The 23,313-nt window shown below is 47.9% G+C and overlaps 1 long non-coding RNA gene across 1 annotated transcript in view; it reads left to right on the top strand.

Annotated features, from left to right (window-relative positions):
* Nucleotides 1-23,313, top strand: part of LOC144821716 (uncharacterized) — a 97,870-nt gene that overhangs the window by 57,430 nt on the left and 17,127 nt on the right. The window contains exons 3-4 of the long non-coding RNA XR_013608401.1: nt 8,026-8,077; nt 21,594-21,744. This is a non-coding gene — a long non-coding RNA (uncharacterized LOC144821716). The remainder of the gene's footprint in view (nt 1-8,025; nt 8,078-21,593; nt 21,745-23,313) is intronic.

The raw sequence follows: 23,313 nt of genomic DNA on the forward strand, positions 1-23,313 counted from the left end.
TTGCTCCAGTTGACGAGGGAGTGCCCCTAATGCTGCCTGGTGCCCCCAGAAAAGCCCCATTGATAAGCGCTATCGAGCGCCAGAGAAAACTGACTTTGAGCGCCACTCGGCGCCGACATCGAGATCTCACCCCCGATGCGTGAGGTTTGGCGAGCTGTCGCCGAGTGAGCGCGTGACCCAGGGAAGCAAGGCGAGAGCCCACCCCGACCTCACCTGAACGTGGCAGCGCTGGAAAAAATGTGGGGATCTGGAGAAGCATCGCTGCCTCTAAGACCGGCTGTCGGTGAGTCCTGTTTTGAATCGGCCCGGGTTAGAATGAGCAGATAGGAAGTCTCGTGTGAGCTGAGACTTCAGTGACGGCGGCCATCTTGAAGTCAGGCAGCCATAAGGACAGATCCCCTGTGGAAACTATAAGCGGCCATCTTGAAGTCAGGCAACATTGGAAACTGCAAAACAAGCATTGGCACCTGTTAAACAAGCTTTGGAAGTTGCAAAACAAGCATTGGAAATTGCAAAACAAGCATTGGAAGTTGCAAAACAAGCATTGGAAATTGCTAAACAAGCATTGGAAGCTGCAAAACAAGCATTGGACATTGCAAACAAACACTGCCAAGTGCAAGGAAGTGATAGTGAAACAACAGTTCAACAATGTCGAACTCCCCACACAGGGCCGGTGGCGGTGCAGCGGTGGCTGCCCCTGTAATGCCTGGAGTTTCGCATCTGCGCCCCCCAGAATCACTGACCTTGGTGGCGGGCGGAAGTATGGGTCCTAGATGGCAGGAGTGGTTGGCGGATTTTGAAGACTATCTCGAAGGATCTAAAGTCACGGGAGACAGAGAAAAGCTGATTGCATTACGCAACCTAGTTGGCAAAGAGATATGCAAAGTGATTAAAGAATTGCCGACCGATGATCAATGAACTTATGTCAAGGTGCGAGATGCGCTGAACAGGAAGTTTGTGCACAAGAGAAATGTGGATTACGAGAGGTACGTGTTTCATCAGGCCCGCCAAGACAAAGAAGAGATGATGAGCATGTTCATATCCAGACTGCGCCGACTGTCTCAGTACTGCAATTTTGATGCCTTCTCGACACTAGATGCCATCCGACTAAGAGTCATCGAGGGCTGCCACTCAGAGACACTTCGCAGGAGGCTACTGAGGAAGAGTCACAATCTTGATGAAATAGAGGAAATGACGAGAGTTCATGACCAAGCGGAGGAGCACGCTAAAAACATGTAGACAGGGCGCAGTGATCGAAAAGAACACGCATACTGGACACAAAACAGCAACACTCGGAAGAAATCAAAAGACCAGTCAAGAAGGTCGCGACCAACATCTCGTCATCAACAAAAGGGTCGTAGACATTATGAGTCCGGAAGGAGAGACAAGAACTCATATCGTACCAGAAAACCAGAGCGCTCACGGAAATGCTACAGGTGTGGATACGATTTCCCGCATAATGATGTATGTCCAGCCATGGGTCAGCAATGCCGAAAATGTGGACGAAACAATCATTTTGAGGCAATGTGTGGGATCTACAACAAGGAGAGAAAAAGTGAGCTGACGAAGTCACACCACTCAGAAAGCAAGAGACATCATGTGAAAGCTGTACAAGATAGAGCAATATCGTCCTCTGGTTCGTCACACTCTAGCAGGGAGTCTCGCAGATCTCAATGGACCAGACGGTCGCCGAGGCGATCGCCGTCGAGTAGATCGAGGTCAACATCCCAAGAGTCAGTATATACTGATGAATACATCTGCATGGTGGCCGACCCGGACCAGCTCAAGAAGTATCCTCCACTAGACATCAAAGTGGGGACACATACAACCAAATTCGTATTAGACAGTGGAGCATCCCTGAATTACATGCCTGTGACTGAATATAACAAGATGAAACCACCACCCCTCCTGAGTCCAGCACATGTAAGGGTGTTCACTTGGATGGCGAGAAAACCCCTTCCGTGTCTGGGCAAATTTGCAACAACACTCAAGCATGAATTCACTTCAGTGTCGGCGTACATCCATTTTATTGAGGGCCCCGAGGCTGATTGCTTGCTCAGTTTGCCAACAGCTGAGCGTCTACGATTGGTGGAGATCCTGTACCGAGTTAATGACAACCCGGATGTAGTCCGCAAGTTCCTCAAACTATTCACCGGATTGGGAAAAATGAATAAGTGTCTAATCTGCCTGCACATCAATGACCAGGTGCGCCCTGTGGCTCAACATCCCAGGAGAGTACCTTTTCATCTGCAGCAAACAGTGGAGGACGAAATCCAGGAACTGCTGCAGGCAGACATTATCGAAAAAACAGAGGGTCCCACACCATGGGTGTCACCAGTTGTTATAGTTCCAAAGAAGGACACCCCTGACAAAGTACGCTTATGTGTGGACATGAGGCTTCCCAACACAGCTATAGAAAGAGAGCGTCACCCAGGACCCCACCTGAGTGATATGATCGCAGCACTGAATAGAGCCAGAATATTCTCTAAACTTGACTTAAATAAGGGATACCATCAGTTAGAATTACATGAAAAATCAAGGTACATAACGACCTTTGCCACTCATCTAGGTCTGTTTCGTTACAAACGGCTAAGTTTTGGTGTCTCCTCTGCGGCGGAAATATTTCAGGAGGTCATTCGACAAACAATCAGACACATACCCAACTCACTGAATTACAGTGATGATATTCTAGTGTACGGATCGAACACACAAGAACATGACACAGCGTTGGATCGAGTGTGCCACGCTTTACTCGAAGCCAATCTAACCCTCAATAAGGACAAGTGTGAATTCCATCAATCCACTCTCAAGTTTTTTGGACATGTATTCTCGGGTGACGGGATGAAACCCGATCCTGACAAAGTAATTGCGCTCAATACCACCAAGAACCCTCAAGATGTCAGTGACATTCGATAATTTCTGGGAATGGCCAGCTATTGCGCCAGATATATTAAAGACTATGCCACCATCAGCCACCCCCTCCGTGCCCTCACTAAACAAGGACAACCATTTGTGTGGAGCCCCCAGTGTGATCAAGCATTCCGAGAAATTAAGCAGGCGGTGGAGTCGGCGGACAATTTAGCGTATTTTAATCCCAGGAGAAAGACGGAGATTACGGTGGACGCCAGTCCAGTGGGATTGGGTGCCATCCTGGCCCAATATGATAATGACACTGATCGAAGACACATTGTGGCCTATGCCAGCCGCAGCCTGTAGGATACAGAGAAGGCTTACTCCCAACCGGAGAAGGAAAGCCTTGCGGTTGTATGGGCCTGCGAGCACTTTCATGTGTTCATTTACGGCAAACATTTCACCATGGTCACGGATCACAAGGCGCTTGTTACCATCTTTGGCAATCCCAGAGCAAAGATGCCTCCTCGCTTTGAGAGGTGGGGTTTACGCCTGCAGGAATATACCTACACAATTGTCCATAAACCCGGGAAAGGGGAGAATCCCGCGGATTACATGTCTCGACACCCTCAACCATCACAGGTTTCGTCTCCGTCAATAGCAGACGAATATATACACTTTGTAGTGGGTGTAGCCCGACCATCAGCAGTCCCTTTGAAAGCCATTCAAGAGGCCACGGCTCAAGATGCCATTCTCCAGAAAGTACTGCGCCGACTGCGCACACATCGCTGGAGGCATGATAGTGAAGATGACCAGAGTGATCCTCAAAGTCGACAGGAAATGCAAGCCTTCAAGCACGTGAGTGAAGAGCTATCTGCCACCTCAGGGGGGCTCCTACTGAGGGACCATCGGATTGTCATCCCGAGGCAGTTACGTCAAGGCGTCGTCAACTTAGCGCATGAGGGTCACCGAGGAGTTGTGGCAACAAAAAGAGCGCTCCGGGAGCGTGTATGGTTTCCGTTACTCGACCAAATGGTGGAATCAACTTTGAAAGATTGCCCCCAATGTCAACTGGTGAGGCCAGGGAATCCCCCAGCTCCCCTTCAAATGACCAAACTGCCCAGTGGGGTGTGGCAGGAACTTGGCATGGACTTTTATGGACCTCTTCAGCCAGGCAAATATGTGGTGGCTATCATGGATGAATATTCGAGGTTCCCAATAGCTCAGTTTGTGTCTTCCACAAATGCGTCCAGCACGATTGCCGTATTGGATGAGGTGTTTGCTGCCTGGGGCGTTCCTAAGGAGCTTAAAACAGACAATGGTCCTCCTTTCAACGGACATGAATTCAGTGACTTTGCAAAACATCTGAACTTTCGACATCGTAAAGTCACACCTTTATGGCCACAAGCAAATGGCACCATCGAACGGTTTATGGCCACGCTAAAAAGGATATTTCTATAAGCCACTGTGGAAAAGAAAGACTTTCAAGAGGCTCTCAATGAGGTCCTAAGGGCCTATCGGACAACACCACATGCCACTACTGGAAAGTGCCCTGCCACACTCATGGTAGGGCGACCCATCCGGACAAGGATCCCGACCTGGGAAGGGGCGCTACGACCGGTGTCTCCAACACGCATCCATCAGGAACTAGTGGCGACTAATCAAGCTAGCAAGAACAAAATGAAGGTGTATGCAGACGCTAGGCGGAGAGCAAAGTCTCCCTCTCTGGAAACTGGAGACTGTGTAGTAGTCAAACAAGAACAATCAAAGAAGACAGACTGCAGATTTAAAGATGAACCTTTAACTATCACTCAACAGAAAGGTACCATGATTACTGCAGAATCTGAGAATCGACGAGTCACTCGGAACGTATCTCATTTTCAGAAATGTACCCCAGCCATGACAGAGGCTCTGGACAGAGTCCCTGATCAACAAAATGCAGAAGGGTTTAGCCAAGTGGAAACAATACAGAGACCTGATCACCAACCGTCAATTGTGGTTACAGACAGTGGAGTAGATCTCCGACCTCGAAGAGACATCCGCAAGCCTAAAAGACTAATCGAAGAAGTATAAACATTCTAGTTGCGTTGTTTTGTTAACAAAGGGGGAGATGTAGAAATGTGAGCAGTCTAGTAGATGGGATGGGCGGAGTTAAGAGGTTGGAGGAAGGGGAAGGGCGAGTACAGGAAGGGGGCAGTTAGAGTAGGGACAGGGACACGAGTGGAAGCAATCAACACATAATATATATTTGTATGTCGTTATTGAAGTCACGACACGACAGGTGCCAATTCTGCTAATTTATGGGAGCATTCTGACACCTCATGGTGATGCGGTGAAGGTGTTAGTCTCATCTGTGATTGTTGGTTCAAGCTAACAATAAAAAATATCGGATAGGCCCCACCGGAGTGCCATTGATCGAAATGTTTGTGCTGGTGCTTTGGAGACCAGATGACAGGAGGACTCTGACAGGGAAAAACAACCTACCTGCACAAACTCTCCACTGAGCAGCACTGTGAAAGGTCGAATATGTGGAGGATGAGACTTCAATTGTCTCTGCAGCTCAGGAGAAAAATCTAAGCTGCCGCCTGCTGCCTTGGGTCAAACAGAGAATACTGCTTACTGCTGTGTGGTTGCCGGCTGTGGTGCCTGGCCCGGAAACAACAGGCAAGTTACCACCCTCATCACATGAAAGAAATCACTGCGGGCCGGTTTTGTTATGTTGTGTTTGACATTCATTCCAGGTCAGGCTGTGAGAGTCCAGCGAGATGTTCAGCTTCATTGAGCCCCTAGGTTTCAAGTTTGTCACATTTACATATGTGATGACACCAATGCTTGATTTAGTACAATATCAATTTAGTGAGAGGAGGCTGGCCACTGCACCAGCAAGCCAATTATGCTCTCTGTTCAAATGCAGTCTTGTTCACCGCATCTCCGGTGGCCCTGAGACGCTATAAGGGGTACTATATGGAATGATTAATGCATTTTAGTACAGTGATGCGGACACCACCACCACTAAAATCCATGAGTCTAATCACTGATGTCTGGTACCTGGCAGGGCTGACAAATATTTTATCAACCTGGCCACTATTTTCGTGCCCAGAAGGTAAGAAAAATTAGGGCAAACACTTAACTGCCGTATTTTACCCCTTTGAAATATAAACTGAAAGCAAAAAATGAAAGATTAACAAGCATTTGCAATACAATAGGTCCCGCATTTGTGAAAGTTCGAGCTATTTGAGATGTAAATGGCAATTTTTTTCTGCTGTGGAGTGGTTGTGGAAATGCTTGAGCTATTTGATGGGGTTTTTCTTAAACAGATCTTTTTATTAAACATGCAGGAATGCATTATTCAGTACAGTCCCCGGTTGAGGTGTAAGGTAAAGACAATATGATATACGATCCCAGATTACAACAGCCAGTATTGTAAAGTGCAGGGCATACATCACCTCTCGATCGAGTGCTTCCACGCAATCCCAAGGCATGCCCGGCCCCAACTCCTCCCCCCGGCTACCTCATAGTCCCCTGTATATGACCCACTGTTGCCACACTTTCTCCCATTTCTTGGGTCAACCTCTGCCTTCATATATCACTTTTTCGGCTGCGAGCTATTTGATGTTTAAAATTCAGCAGGTTTCAAAACATCCAAACAGAAAGCAAGCTAATAAAATGGAAGGATCAGGAGGCAAAAAATGAAACCAAAACACCTGGATTAATCACAGCTTCTGAGCTTCAGTAAATTGTGTGAGATGAGGCAAATATTATTTTTTACTGATAAAATGCACAACTGCCTGCAGCAGCGAGGCAGTAGGGATTTGTAGGACAGAGGAGGTGTTTACTCCTTTGTTTAAAGGCAGACTGCAAACAATCACATCCCTCAAAATGAGAGCTACTTCGTGAATAATAAAGACGCTGCTTTTGTCAAGGGGGTGGGGAAGAAACAGACATCACGAGGATGTGGCGTAATGCCAGAGCTGCTGACTCAGGAGCTGGGGAACCAGGTTTGAGTCTTGGCATCAGCTCAATATCCTGTGATTCTGGGCAATCACTTAATCTCCCCAAGCCTCTACCAAGAATTAATGTTATCTTTTGACTTCGAGATAGCTGTGGGAGGTATTATCACCAGTAGGCAACACAGACCACCGAACAAAGAAGGGCAGCCGTGTGCTTCATTGTTACTGAAGTGGCCATATTGGAAGACAAACATCTGCTGTTCTTGAATCATATGTGATTAAAAATAAAGGTTATGGTTACATACAGTTGATATAACCTAAATTGTAACATTGAAAAGGTATAAATGGTAATATTTTTTAAACCACTTGGAGTTATGTGCGGTTAATAATATAGGATGTTTGTGGAGGCTAAGCCATGCCGAACCTGAAAAACAGCAAAGGCAGGAAGAACAAACGCGCCAACAGCAGTAGCAATGAGGAAGAGAATGGGGCCTGGCAGCTACAGCTCTAGGTGGCCTGAGGCCTCAGGATGCAGCGGGCCACAGCCAGAGCTGCAGCTTCCACAGGTGGAGCAACAGTGGCTGCAGCAGCAACTGGCACTCTCGCTACAACAGTGGGTCCATGCCCCACAACAGCAGCGTCCAGTGATACCCGCACTGGTGAGCAGAATTCTTGGGAATTGTGAGTGGTGAGGGTTGTTTTTATGCATCCATGACAAGTACTGGGCCTACTGGCTGTCTCAGGTATGCTCTCACAAACTTATCACAGGAGCAGTACGACACTGGTCCCAATGCCCCTCTCAGAATCCTCCGCCAGTCATTTACCTCTCAACTGTCAGATCGGGTCCAAGTGGGCAAAGGCAACTGGGAGAGAGAAGAGACAGCCAACTCTGGTTGGATTCCTCCCCGAAGTTCTCCTCAGGCTTCTTCCTTCTGTGTTCTTTTGTGGTTCTGTTATTATCCCTGGAGGGAACCTGCATTAAGAGAAGTTAGCACAATTACTTAATTACTATCTAATTACTACCCAAGAAATGTTGGACTGTAGCCCCTCTATTTCTTGTCTTTCATTTTCTTTTATATTTGTTCTTTTCTTCCTAGTCCTGAAACTGTTCTTATTTCATTCTGTAAACTTGTGCTTACAATATTTTGCTTACATTTCTGATTACTCTATTTATACAACAATTATTTAATTTGCTGAATAGTTAATTAGTTTGTTCCCTTAATAGGGTACTTGAAAGTCCTCGAGATGAACTCTGCAGCAGACTTCCTCCTCTTCAGGTAAATGTAAACTTCCCTTCATTTGTTTCTTTCGTTTTTCATTTCTGCAGTTCGTAAATGCAACAGTATTATTTGTTTGAGTTAACCAGCTATAGTTTTCTGTTGTGCTTTTTTCACTGTTAAATTATCAGTAAACTATTTATTCAGCGCAGTTAACAAATCTATTAAATAAATCTCTCAGAGTCCCTCGCTGCCCTCCCCTTATATCCTGAACGATATCCTTATTTTGACCACGGGTTCTTGCAGATGTACCTCAGCTGATACCTAAGCTGTTTTCAAAATTTCATTTGGACTTCGGGAACCGCAGATACGCCGACCGGAGTTTTGGGGGCCCGCCCCACGGCGACACCGGGAGCTGGCACACCAAGACGCCGGGGAGTAATTGAACAACAGCGGCCTGAGGGATTTCCCCTGTTGCCCTGAGTTGACTTTCGGTTTCGTTTTTGAGCCGCTGCCTTCTCCGACTGCGTGATTGCCTCGCTCCTCCATTGGGGTCCAGCCTGACTTTGCTGCCTGACTATGCACCAACTGTTCTGAGGGTCCGGGTGTTGGGCTGAGCTGCTGCTTCTGCCCTTTCGGCCCACTTTCGTTATTTGCGGTGGTCGGTGGGTGAGCGGCCATTTTCACCAGTACTCGCGGGCCCCCTCGGGGCTCACCATTCGACATGACCACCAGGCCTGACAACGAGAAGCGGAAGACTAAAACGTCTCTACGCGGGGGACCGATTCAAACCAACGTCATGGATCCCTATACCCAACCCAAGGGGTCCCCCGGTGGTGCCAGTCGAGCTTCTGAGGGCCCCACTGACGATCCACCTACGATGGCCGAATTGACCTTGCAGGACGTCATGGGCGCCATTGCCAACATGCAGACTTCCATTGGTCAGCAATATGAGGCTCTCGCTCTCAAACTAGACACTGTGGCAGTTGATGTTACTTTGATTAGAGCTGATTTGTCGAAGACCAATGAAAGGGTCAAGTCTCTGGACCTGAAGACTTCTAGCCTCACGACCGATGTCTCTGATCTGCAGACGGAAGTTGGACGTTTGCGCTCCTCCAATGATCTCATGGTCCATCGCCTGGAGGATTTTGAAAATAGGGCCCGGCGCAACAACATACGCCTTGTCGGGGTTCCTGAGTCCTCTGGTGCCTCGGCAACTGATGTGCTCGTGGAGGACATCGTCTTGAATCATCTGGCCCCCACAGGCCTGAGTAAATTCTTTGCTGTGGAGCGTGCTCATCGCGTGCCGGCGGAAAACCGAAGTCGGGCGCCACGCCGAGATCTATCATCGCCAGGATCTTCAATTTTAGGGACAGAGACACTATCCTTCAGGCCTCGAGAGTAAGTGGCCCCGTCAAATTTGAGAATACGACGGTGAGTTTCTACCCGGACTTCACGCAGCTTGTTCAGAGACAAAGGATGGAGTTTCAGGGAGTGAAACGAAGGCTGAGAGACTTGGGCCTGAAATACGCAATGCTTTTTCCAACCAGGCTGCGTGTCGAATATGAAGACCGGACTTTCTACTTTGATCGTCCTGACGGAGTTAGTGACTGGCTGGATACCCTCCCCAAACGACTGACTCAACCGGGCATCCGGGTGGAGCCGAGGGCGGCGTATCGGAACGAGAGTGACATTATGTTTCCTGATTTCTGAACATTCACGTATTATTCAGCTGGGTTCGATGTTTCTCCTATTACTGTGTGTGTCCTATTGCTATGTACCCGGGGGTGGCGGGGGGAGTGGGACTCTTTTCTCCTCAGGGGTTTCTTTTCGTAGACTAGTTCAATAATGGGGCGACAGGCACACTGCAAGTTGGGGTGGCTTTTGAGTCTAACGCAGGGGTGCAGGGTGGGGGGCGTTGTAACGGGTTCTCGTTGGGGGTGGTGGGGGGTTCTTAGGTGTTTGTGGGGGTTTTTCAAGGCACCGTATCGTATTTCTGCTTGATTGGGTCATTGTGTTCGTTGTGGGGTGGGCTCTGCACATCTTTTTGGGATGGGGGTTAGTGGGTTGAAACTAATGTGTTGGAATGTCAATGGGTTGGGAGACAGGATAAAACGGGGTGTGGTGTTGCAGCTTCTGCGGCGCCTCTCCCCCGATGTTGTGTTGTTGCAGGAAACGCATCTGGTTGGGAACACGTGCCATGCCATGAATCGGAGAGGGTATCGTCTGGTGGCACATTCTGGCTTCACCTCTGGTTCTAGGGGTGTGGGTATCCTCGTCAGGTCCTCCCTCCCCTTGGCAATTGATGCTGTGCTTCTTGACGATAGGGGGCGCTATGCCGCTCTCACTGGTACGTGGGAGGGGCGGACGGTCTCATTTGTCACTGTCTATGTTCCACCGGGTCTACAGACCTCGACTTTTGCTGATCTTGGGTGTGTAGTGCTGAGGCTCACTGAGGGTATTTTGGTGATAGGCGGAGACTTCAATTCGGTAGTCTCCGGTGACGTAGATCGCTACCCCCCCCAGGGATCTCCCCAAGTCGCAATCCTGGCTACGTGGGTTCCTGGAGACACTTGGGCTGGTGGACTGTTGGAGGTTGCTGCACCCGAATCAGGCGCAATACAGCTTTCACTCTGGAGCCCATGGCAGTATATCCAGACTCGACTATATTCTGTTGCCAGTGGTGCTGTCCTCCTCTGTTGGGGAGGTGAGGCACCTCGCCCGGGGCATATCCGACCACTCCCCAGTCTGGCTTAGCATGGATACTACCATGAGTAATGAGGGACGGGTCGCACCTATCAACCCCTGGTTTCTTCGCAATCCCAAGACCCGTTCCGAATTGGTGAAATCCCTTGATCATTATTTTGTAGAAAATGTGAGATCTGTGTCATCTTCTGTATCGTTGTGGGAGGCGTTTAAGACTATGAGTCGTGGGCAGGCCCTATCTTTGATCGCCACCGCCAAGAAAAGTAAGCATGAAGAGGTGGTCCGTCTGGAGGCGGAGATAATCGCACTGGAGAGTGACTTGGAGCGCGGTGCGTCCCGTGCCAAACTTCATTCCCTCAGCCTCAAACAATTAGATTATAAGGCCCTGGTTACTGATGCTGCGAAGGTCATGGGCAGGGAACAGCAGGGCAGACTGTATGATGTTGGGGACAAGGCGGGTAAATTGATTGCGTGGCTGGACAAGAAAGAGAGGGCGAGTCGTGTAGTCCCTGTGATTGAGAACCTTGATGGTGTGTGCATGACTGACCCGGTTGCGATTGTTGAATGCTTTGAGGAACACTTCCGAACCGTGTATGCTCCGGTCTCTGACAGGCCGGAGGCTGACTCTTATTTGTTGCTTCGCGATATTACTTTGCCCTGCCTGTCTGCGGCTGACAGAGACCTGATGGACGCGGTGCTGTCGGCTGATGAGGTGGCTACTGCCATTCGTTCAATCAGCTCTGGTAAGGCCTTGGGCCCTAATGGTCTGCCCATTGAACTGTATAAACTGTGCCCGGACACACTGGCTCCATATCTCCGTGATATGTTTCTAGAGTCCTGTGACTCTGGCTCCCTTACACGTGACCAGCGTCTCGCTACTATCGTAGTGATCCACAAGGAAGGGAAGCCACGGGATCGCTGTTCTTCTTATAGACCGATCTCGCTCCTAAACGCTGAACCGAAAATTCTGGCTAAGGTATTAGCTAACCGCCTGATGAATGTTATCGGCGACCTGGTCCATCCGGATCAGTCCGGTTTTATCCCGCACCGCAATACGGCGCTTAACCTGCGGCGCTTGCACGGTGATCTCGCGAGGGTGGCGTCGATCCATGAACCGCCCATCTTGGCTTCTTTGGATGCCACGATGGCCTTTGATACTCTTGAGTGGCCTTATCTCTGGGCCGCTCTTGTGAAATTCGGATTCGGCCCGGGTTCATCGGCTGGGTGAAACTTTTGTATGCGGAGCCCCTGGCGCAGGTGGTTGTGAATGGTCGGGTCTCAGCGTCTTTTGTTCTCGGGAGGGGCACGCGACAGGGCTGCCCATTGTCACCACTGCTTTTCGCTCTCGCCCTTGAGCCGCTGGCTGCCTGGTTGCGCTGGGAGCCCTCGCTTAAGGGGATCCGGTTGTCCCCGGACTTTGAGGATCGCGTCTCGCTTTATGCAGATGATATTTTATTGTACCTTACGTCCCCTCGAAAATCTCTCAATGTTTTGTTCGATGTGCTCACTTCGTTTGGGAAAAATTCGGGCCTTGTTATCAACTGGGCTAAATCCTGTGTATACGTGCTCTCGGGCGGTCCTCCTCCCCTGCCTCGCAGATGCCCCATTCGGATCTCTACGACGGGCTTTAAATACCTGGGGATCTTTATAACTTTAGACCCTGCGGCTCGCTACGCGCATAATCTGCTCCCCCCCCTTCAACGATTGAGACTCGACGTTGAGCGCTGGCGCGGGTTGCCGCTTTTGCCGCTCGGGCACGCTGCCCTTTTTAAAATGATGGCCCTGCCGAGGTTTTTGTACACGCTGCAGAATACGTTCGATATTATTCCAGCGAGCTACTTTAGGGAGATTGAAAGCCTGCAGAGACGGTTAATTTGGGATGGACGTTTGCATATTTCCCTCGCTAAACTCACTCTTCCCTGGCATGATGGGGGTATAGCGTTGCCGGATATTTGGGGTTACTATTGGGCCTCGCAACTGAGTGCGATCAATCACGCAACATACGCGCCTGCTCCTAACCCGGCGTTTGAGATGGATAAGTATTCGCTACCGGGCGGGGCCTACAGGAGGGCACTCTACTCCAAGGCGGCGGGCAAGGATTTATCTGGACCTACCAGGGTTGCTGTACGAGTGTGGCATGCGGCGAATGCGTCTGTGGGTTGGGAAGGTCGATTGACTCGTGCGACCCCCTTGTATGCTTCTGAAAGGTTGGGATGTCTCTGTAAGACGAAAGGGTTTGAAAAATGGGATATGATTGGTATTAGCTGCGTGGGCGATCTTTGGGTCAAGGGCAAAGTCAAGACCTTTGCGGCACTACAGTCAGAATATGAATTGAGTGACAGGGAATTTTTCCGATACACACAGATTCACCATGCCTTGAGTTCGGTTCTCCCTGCAGGTACTGTCATCCCCGAGTCCTCCCCCCTTGAAGATAGACTCCTTAACGGCCACGTCCCCGATAGTACCATTTCCCTGATATATAAGAAGTTGATCAACACCCGAGTGGATCTGTTAGTGCGTCTTAGGGAGGTCTGGACCGGCGATGGTTTGGAGCTGGACGACGAGGATTGGCAGGCTGCATTATCCTCGCCTAAGGAAGTCGCGATCCCTGCCCGTCTCCGTTTCGTTCAGCTCAAGATCTTACATCGTGTATATATCACTGGTCCGCACTTGATTCGCATGGGTTATTCCTCGGACGGGTTATGTAAGCGTGGTTGTGGGATGCTTGGTACTTTCCTCCACATACTTTGGGAGTGTCCGGAGGTGGTGCGGTTCTGGACGAATGTGCATACTGTGATGGGTAGAGTCACGGGGGTGGTGCTGCAGCCCGAAGCTAGGCGGTGCCTGTTGAATGTGTGGGAGCCGAATGATTATAGTGTGGCCCAGATGCAGTGGGCGACCTTGGGGAATATGATTGCCAAAAGAGATGTAGCGCAGTTGTGGGGTTCCCAGCGCCCGCCCACGGTATCGGTGTGGAAGGAGAATATGGACTGGTGTATGTTCAGAGAGAAGACTGTGTTTGTGGCACGGGGCACACCCAGAAAATGGAATAGTATCTGGGGCCAATGGAACGCGTACCGTGGAAATCTATGTGCGCCTCCGTTTGTGGACAACCCCGAAGTCCCTTTGTCCCCCTGATCCGGCATTCCATGTCTTGTGTGTTTTTTGTTATCCTTCAATTTGTTTCCCCACTGGCCCCCCTCCCCACAATATGTATTATTGATCTGTTGTGTAATATCGTGCCTAGGTGTCCTCCTATGTGAACACATGTCCATGTACACTGTTTTCTTTTTGCCTTGTACTTTGTTTCTCTTTCTTTCAATAAAAAGTTTTTTTTTTAAATCTCTCAGCCTCATTTGAAATTGATGTGTTCAGACTCAAGAAAAGCTAGAGATTTAAATTAAACAGCCCGGAATCTTTCTATGACAAATAATACGTTACGTAAACTATAGTGAAGCGCAGACGCACGCAGGTGGAGATATTTCAGGTAAACTTTATTATCCTAGTAAAAACAGCACATCATGTAAGAGGCCTGCAACGTAGTGGCCACAGCGTGTCAACGCCTCATCTCAACTGTCAAGCTCTTCAGCTGGCGGTTCTAGAACGCCATCTGATGCGTCACAACAAGTGCTTTGCACGCGCTGGGGTACGGGTGCCCAGAGGTCAAAAGGGGGAATCAGGTGAAAGGGAAAGCATTACAACACATCTCCTTCCTTAGGACGAAGAAGGAGAGAAAATATCTCATAAATGTGATGCTGTTTAATACAATGCAAATAACAATTTCTATTTCACTCCTCAGTATACGTCAAATTTCAAAATGGTTTCCCTATTGTAACTAAAAACAAACCACTGTAATTATATCACATAAGGGGTAGACGACGGGAGCGGCGTCAGCAATCGGAAGTTGCTAACGGAGAAACCTGGATATTGCTTTTCAAAGGAAACTTTTACATTGAATTTGGTTACACGTCTGACACGCCGCTCAGACCAGAAACCCATTGTGGTCCGGAATTATCACCACATATCAAAGATCGTTTATTTAGAAGGTCTAGCCTTGATAAAGTCGCTGGACCACACCCCTTACGCGACGAAGCACGTGTTGGCTGTGGCTGTTGAGAACTGATGTGCAAGCCTACAAGAATAAAACTTGAAAAAGAAAAGACAAAACGTTTACAATTCATATTGTGTGATATAATTATAGTGGTTTGTTTTTAGTTACAATAGGCAAACCATTTTGAAATTTGACGTGTGCTGCATAGTGAATTATATTTACTACAGAGCTGAGGCTAGGATCTGTGGAGTTTGGTGGTTCTCCACACCCTGCAGCACCGTCTATACAAATAGACAGATCCCAGATCAAATTGTGTGAATATATCCAGTGGCGCCTTGCACCTACACTTAATACCACGTTTCGGAGCATTTAACAATATCTATTTGACTAAATGACTCTGTGCTAACAGTGAACCAACGCTGACATTTGTTAATAACACTCAAAGTCCTTAAACCAACAAGGTTTAGCTATTGCATGTCCAGTCCTAGTCATGCCAGGTTCTCTTTCGGTCTTATTAACCCCAGCGGAGTCACAGGCTTCATGCTGACTTGCTGTGGCTTGACTCTGAGCTTCCCTCACAACTGTATTCTTTTTTTTTTTTTAAAACCTTTATTATCACTTCACATAAATACAAGCATGGGCCTACAACCATCCCGGCCGGCCGCCAGTCAATGCGGAAGTTCAGCAAAGCAATATATGATACAGCAGCCCATAATTCGGGGTCAGGTAAGTATCCAGGATATAACTCGTATTTGAGCGTACAGCGTGATAATCAGGATTCAAGAAGGTTCATTTTACAGTGAAGAAAAATAAAACAGAAAAAATATCAGAATAATTGCCATACGGTCATGCATGGTCCTACAATAGCAACATGAAACAGAAATCCGCGAAGAGTGCGAATACACTTAAAGACATGGGGGCAAGGCATACGAGTCAGGATAAATGTAAACAACACATACATGCCATGTCGAGCAGCACCCAGCCCTTAAAAACAAAACAGACTGTAGGAAACATGAAAGACGACGATACCGAGAAAAAGAAAAGACAAAGGGCCATAGAGACACAGAAAGAACAAATAAACAACCCCCTTCCCCCTACCCCCACCCTGCACCCCTGCAGAAGGCTACGGCCTACCCCCCTCCCCCCCAGCAGCGTGCCTATCGCCCTAAATGAGAGACCCGAAATATAGAATAATAGAAAAATAAAAAAGAAGGAAAAAATATGGAGAAGGGCCATCGATCAAACTACCCGGCCCCCCCTCACCCATCGCGCACAATAAAACATCGGAAAAGCAAGGTCAGAATAGCCACAGTAAGCAATAATTATCAATTCAATCAATAACATCTCCGTTGAGCGTCCCACTAAGCACCGTCAGCCAACAACGTGTTCCACTATGTCCTAGACGGTCTCACCCCTGGCCTTCCCTATCAATAGTACCCACATACGGCCACCCATCAGTCGGCATACAAAGCAGTGTGGTGGGTCCAACCGATCCAGGCGGACCGGGCAGCGCCAATACTCCATGGGACTGTAGCCCCCAAAACCCAGCCGAAGACATATGGTGGAAATCCATCTGTGTCAGTATCGATACCGGAAACATCCCCCAGTCCGAACACAGTTTCACCAGCCAGGAAGAGAAGGTCACACTATCCGGTACTCGTTGAAACGCCGCCGGGGCAGCCCAAACCATGGATCGATGTTGTTTCTTCAGCCGCCGTACAGATAAGGGCCCCGACGAGTCACTCACATACACAACAGAGCAGTCCAAAGCGGTATCACAGACCGGGTCCATCGGCGGCTCCACGAACGTAGGCGCAGCTGGAACATTCATCACTGACGCAGAGGCGAGCACATCGGCGCTTCCTTGTGATTCAACCATGCCCATGTGGAGCGGCGGAACAACAATGGCGGCCATCCTCCTTCCCAGATCCTGGGCGTCCCGGATCAGGGTCATATGCAGAGTTGTTAACGCAGCCAATATATCTCTGGACGTGGGCTCTTTCTCGTGTCGCCAGACCCCAGGACTCTCTCGCACAACGGCTTCTCTGTCCTGATGAGGTGTGCGTACGAGGGCGCCATCCGCCATCTTAGCTGATCCGGCCTCGTCCCTCTCCACCTCACCTCGGGACCGGGCCTCACACCAGGGAGGAACAGGATTCACAACGGGGATCTCAAAAGTCAAGGCAGGTTTCTCAGCGGAGAGTCACCAAAAGGCTAAAAACTCTGCCTCTCCCTGGGGCCCGCACGCTGACTCTGGGAAAAGTCGGTAATGTGCCCGGATACAACACCGGAATGGGGGGCCAAGTATCATGCACTCCCCTCGACCCAGCTGTATCTCACTCACCACATGGTTCTCCGCTAGTTGGGCTGGGTCGGCACTGTCGCCATCGGCCACCAGGTCTTCAGTTCCCTCCGGCCGACTCCTCACCATCACCAGAGGCCGCTGTTGTTGCAGTCGCGGTCAGCCACTCTCCGCACTCGAGACCCCGGTCCCAGCTCCGTGAAGGCCGCAAAACATTTGGGGACATTTCAACGGGTCTGCAGCAAGCATCAAGCCTCAGGAGCAAACGGTAAGTGAAAGTTATCCTTCGCCTACATAAATATGCCGGTACAGCTCAGGATAAGTGCCAGGATGTATGCGCGGGGTGAGAAGGCTCACGGAGCCGAGCGTTTACGCCGCCATCTCGGTCGCCATCTTGGCTCCTCCTCCCACAACTGTATTCTTGTTAACAACTCTCTCCTCTTGGGCTTCAACAGCCGGTGCCTCATCCACCCCTTGGGTCTGGTCATTCCTCCCCTGGGTGTCTACATCTGAGTCATAACCAAACACATTCCACATCCTTTTTTTTTGTACACCATCATCCTCCTGTTCTGGATCTACGTGTGCATCGCTTTGTTGCAATAGCCCATTCTATCACTTACTCCTAGAGAGTGCAGAAAAGTGCCAAACCTTTCCATTGCTCATCAAGGCTGAATTGCACAAAATTTTCTTCACCTCTAAGGGTTGTGTGTAGTGCCTTTGTCCTTTTTCTATGAACCCCGTTCATCTTATTCTCACTCTGTCACCCACCTCCAGGGAGACTGGTCTGCACATGTGTTTTGAGTTGTGATATTCCTTACTACTTTCTTGTGAACGTAACAAATTCTCTTTCACCGTTTCCGGGGACCATTCAGCCCTTTTTGCTGTTTCCAGCCATCCAACATTGTCCCGGCACATAGGTGATCCACCTCTCAATAAGACAAAGGGACTTGAACCTGTGCATTCATTCAGAGTCACTCTGTATGCCCACACCATTTTGTTAAATTCATTTTTCCATGCCAATCCATTATTGTTTGCCAACTGTACTATTCACTTGATTACACACTTGAACCGTTCTATGGCTACATTTCCATCTGGGTGATACACTGAGGTGGTTTTGTGGTGTATGCCATTCCTCTCCATATACTTTCTGAAGTTTTCCGACATGAATTGTGTCCCATTGTCGCTTATGATGGACTTGGGCAAACCTTCCCTTATAAATATCTCATCAAGGAACTTGGTAATATTGCCTGAGTCTGGTTTGTGGCGTATACCCACCTCTGGCCATTTTGAAAAATGGTCTATTACAACCACAATGTAGACCTGTTCATCCTGCTCTCTTATGGGTCCCATTAAGTCAATACCAATTCTCTCCCAAGGCATTCCCGGGCTGGCTTGGAGTGTAACATGGGTCTAAACGGTACCTGAGACTTATCTGAGTTCTCGCATTTGATGCAATCTCTCACCTTTCTCTCAATAGAAATGTTACATCCTGGACACCAGTACCATAGTTTGACTCTTCCCTTGGTTTTGTTTATTCCCAGGTGTCCTTCGTGGCAAATCTCTAAAATTCTTTGTCTCAAGGTTTCAAGGGGTACCACTTTTCCTTGCCTCAATACTAGGCCTCCTTCCAATGACAGTTCATTTCTAAGTTCCCAGAAGGACCTGAGTTCTTTTCGTACTTTCCTCTTATCTGGCCAACCAACCTTTATCATATTGCTTACTTCTTGTAAAGTGTAATCGTCAGCTTGAGCTTTCATCCACTCATCTTTTGAAATTCCACACAAAACTCCTCACCCACATCATCCAAACACTCATTCATGGGCAGGGGAAGACGGATAAGAGAATCCACCACCACATTCTTGGTACCAGGGACATACTGTATATCATAATCTTAATCCAATAGTCTCACAGACATACGTGCCAATCTGGGCGAGGCTGTGTACAACCCTTTTGTGGTTAACACCTTCGTGAGTGGCTTGTGGTCGCTCCTTAACAGCACTTTCTTGCCCCCGACGAATTGGCAGACATGCTCAAGGCCCCACACGCAAGCGAGAGAGCCTCACGCTCGATTACCAAGTATCTCTCCTCTGTGGGAGTCAATGAGCGTGAGGCAAACACAATTGTGTCCTCATAGCCTTCCCTGTTCTTTTGAGTGAGTACTGTCCCAATGCCCTTCCCACTGGCATCGGTAGTTACTATGCTAGGAAGGTTAGGATCGAATACCTGTAAGGCTGGGGTGTTGCAAACATCCTCTTTGAGTGAGACAAAACTTCTTTGACATTCATTTGTCCACTCAAATACTTTTTTTACTTTTTAACAATTGTATAATTTCATAAGTTTTGGTGGAAAAGTTTTCTACAAATTTGGAATATAATTCCACCAAACCCAAGAACGCAAGTACCTCTTCTTTGTTTTTAGGCACAGGCGCCTCTCTAATGGCAGCCAACAGTTCAGTTTTGGGTCTGATGCCATCTTGTGTAACCTCATGGCCTAGATACGTCACTTGCGTCTGTGCGAATGTACACTTATTGTAGTCCGCTGTCAAACCTTTCTCCTTCAACTTTTCCTTGATCCCTCCAACCCAGCACTGAAGGGCCCTTGACAGATACATATAATTTGCTTTGGGTGTCTCTGTTTTTAAAAGCAAATTTCAACTCCATGTAGCCTATCATTTCAATGGATTCCCCCGTGAATGTCTTCACGGTCACATCTGATTGAATTAAGTTGTTTCCTAAAGTATGTGCAAACTTTCCTTCCCACACCTCCTTTTTCACTATGGTATACGGGGATTCTGAATCTGCAACTATTTCTATGTTCACCCCCCCATCACCATGTTGTATGTGGGTTTCTTCTTTTTACCTTCACCAGTGTCAATGTTAAGCACCTGGGTTTCAATCACATTAAGAACATACATGTTCATATCCGATTCACCGGAAGAGTCTGAGTCACACTCCTCCTCCTGCACAACTAACTTAACCTTGTCATTACCTTTCCTCCTATTGCAAACCTTAGTGTAATCTCCCACTATGCCACAAATACTACACCTTTGTGAGCAGGCTGGACACCTTCTGTCATCAGCTAAATGGACTGAACTACCACATCTGTAGCATTTCCTATGTGGCTTTTCCTTGGTGAGATTCTTTTGCTTTGATGTATCTGTATTTCTCCATTCCTGTTTGTGCGTAGGCTGAGATCTATGCTTCCTCCCACTTGATCTTGCCACTGTCGATTCTTCATCTTGCTTTGCTTTGCTTTCAGCCAATACTGCTTTAGCACACCTACCAGTCAATTCTGCCCTCTTCACAATATCAATGACTTCCTGTAATGGCTTCTCACCCTTATCCCACAATGAGTCCTGGATGGCAGAATTAGCTGAGCACATGACAATTTGATCTCTTATGAGTTCATCATGCAGATCTTCCCAACGACAAGTTAGCACCAAACTTTTGAGAGCTGCTACGAAATCGTCCTTCACCTGTTTCCTAAGGTAGAATCTGTACCTATCCACCGCTACACAAACATTAAGTTTGCATTAACTATCTAAATCTTCCAATGCGTTCATGTATACATCTCCCTGATCACCTGTGTGTATTTTCTTATTTATTTGATTGTACACTTTGAGACCCTCAGCTCCTAGGCAGTGCAACAATATTCCCTTTTTCTGCTCAGGTGTCATATTGTTCTCTCTCCACCATCAAATGTGGATATATGATTTACAAAGTACTCTTGCCACTCCTCCCACTTGAATGCTGGTTCTCCAGCAGCGGGCAGGAATGCTTGTGGGGTTGATAATTTGTACACATTCCAAAACACCATAGTGGGTGGAGGTGTAGGCGCACTGGAAGTTGATACCTCCGGCGAGGAATCCGGATTGTCCATGTGTCTGGTGACTGCCCAGGAATAGCTTGTAAAAGATGATCCTAGTACATGAGGACAAGGATAATTACAATTCTGTGAGCTCTTGCATTAAATTTAAAATTTGGAGCTCTCTCACTCACATTTGCCAGAGTCTTAACTTCTCTGTTAGAAACGCGAATGGTTATAACCACTGTGTAATGGTGGTGTTGCAATACATCCTTTTGAACGTTAGATGGTCTAAACTCAAAGTTCTCCTCACGAAAGTGACAAGGAAGTTTCTCCTGTTGCCAGGTATGACGGCTCGCGTTAGTGTGAAAATTATGTCAGAATCAGAAGTTAGGCACGTCCCTTTTAAACCTTCAACGTGCACCCGCACATGGAAATCCAACCGCAAACAACGTTGACGAAGCAGGGGGTGGCACGCTTTCAGTCAGCTGAAGTTAACTCAAAATTATTTTGCTAAGTTTTCAGTCAGAAACGCTGCTGCCAGGAATATGTTATCCGGTCACGCAGAGTGGTGGAATTCCCAAGGTTATGTGACCTAAACGCAAAGCAGATTAGAGGCGTATGATGATGTAAAGTAGGGTACCAATGACATGAAGTAGACATGTCGGTGAAGCTATGCGAAGTAACGGAATCCTACCTCTTCATGTACATAGGCAACTGCTCCAGAGTGGTGAATTTCTGAGGTACCTGCGAGGTGACTGCTTGGAGTCCGGCAGCCGAAGTGCAGTTTTATGCGTTGGTCCTTCGATGTGCTGCCCTCGTCGCCGTTATAGTGAAGATCAGACGCTGATGGAGATATTTCAGGTAAACGTTATTATCCTAGTAGAAACAGCACATCATGTAAGAGGCGGGCAACATAGTGGCCACAGCGTGTTAATGCCTCATCTCAACTGTCAAGCTCTTCAGCTGGCGTTCTAGAATGCCAGCTGATGCGTCACAACAAGTGCTTTGCATGGGCTGGGGTACGGGTGCCCAGAGGTCAAAAGGGGGAAACTGGTGAAAGGGAAAGCATTACAACACATACCAGCTGACAGATTCAGCTACGATACTTGGGCTAACAGGATTTATTGCTCCACTTCACCAGCTGCTGGTGAATGCTCCAGTTCACAGGAGTCTAATTAACCTCTTCACCTAACCAGCTGACTGAATCAGGATAATTGTTTTTATTTACTTACAAATTGGAAAATGTTCTTTTGAAAGAGAAATAAACTGTAAATTACTTAAACACGACAAGCTAAACGTCGAGTGATTATGCAATGCATCTACCCTAACTGAATTTTTAGGGAGCCAGAAATTTGCTGCTAACTATGAATGAATTCTTCTGTGAAGTGCACAGTTCTGAAGCAGCGCGCTCTTCACATTCTAAATCAGTCTTCAAAATAGCAACACTAGCATGCAGAGGTGTGTGTAGCCTTCTGGCTGCCATCTTGAAATTTCTTACTCGTCTCAGTGGGTTCCTGCTAGAACTCTTAAATCTAACCCTTGACAAACTTGCTGGGTTTCTTCCAATTTTGCTCAAAGTCTGTGGGGTTCTGACAGGCTGGAAGGCCTATTGGAAGACTAGGCCACATAGTGAATTAAAAGAATATTGCACATGTATAAAAACATGTAGAAAATGTACTAAACTGTGCAATATTTTTCTTGTGCAAATAATAAAAAATTACATGCAAAGCAACAACAACAACCAGCGAGGCGGAACGGCAACAAAGAACAAATGCAAGGCTATGACAAAAGCACACTGGCTGCCTATGCAAAATGGTCACCCCCCACATGGTCATAACAACATGCAAGAGGGCTGAAAAACAAAGAGCACATGCAGGCCTATGGCAAAAGCACACTGGCTGCCTAAATAAAATGACAGCCAGCAACATGGCCGCAACAAGCAAGAAGGCATGGGGAACACAGAACACATACAAGCCCATGGCAAAAACACACTGCCTGCCTACACAAAATGTCCGCCAGCCACTTGGTCACAACAATACGCAGCAAGAAGGTGTGGCCACAGCAAAGAAGACATACAGGTCTATGGCAAAAGCACACTGGCTGGCTAAACAACACGGCCGGCAGACACATGAACAAGCAGGAGGCCTGGAAAACAAAGAACACATGCAGTCCTATGGACACTGACTATACAATATAATCCCTGGCCATATGGCATGGGGAACAAAGGGAAATGGTGGCCTATGGCAAGCCCACACACACACACACACACTTGCCAGACAAATGAGGCATGGTAACACAGAGAAGACAGCATTAATTCAGCAATGCAAAAAACTAATATTGACTGCGCTAAAAATGTTTACAACAACACACCTCCTCCAAAGGCATTACCCCACCTATACAACATTTGCAGGGGAGAAAACATGAAATACC

The sequence above is a fragment of the Lissotriton helveticus genome, chromosome 2_2 (assembly GCF_964261635.1).
Source record: "Lissotriton helveticus chromosome 2_2, aLisHel1.1, whole genome shotgun sequence".
In the NCBI taxonomy this organism is placed as follows: Eukaryota; Metazoa; Chordata; class Amphibia; order Caudata; family Salamandridae; genus Lissotriton; species Lissotriton helveticus.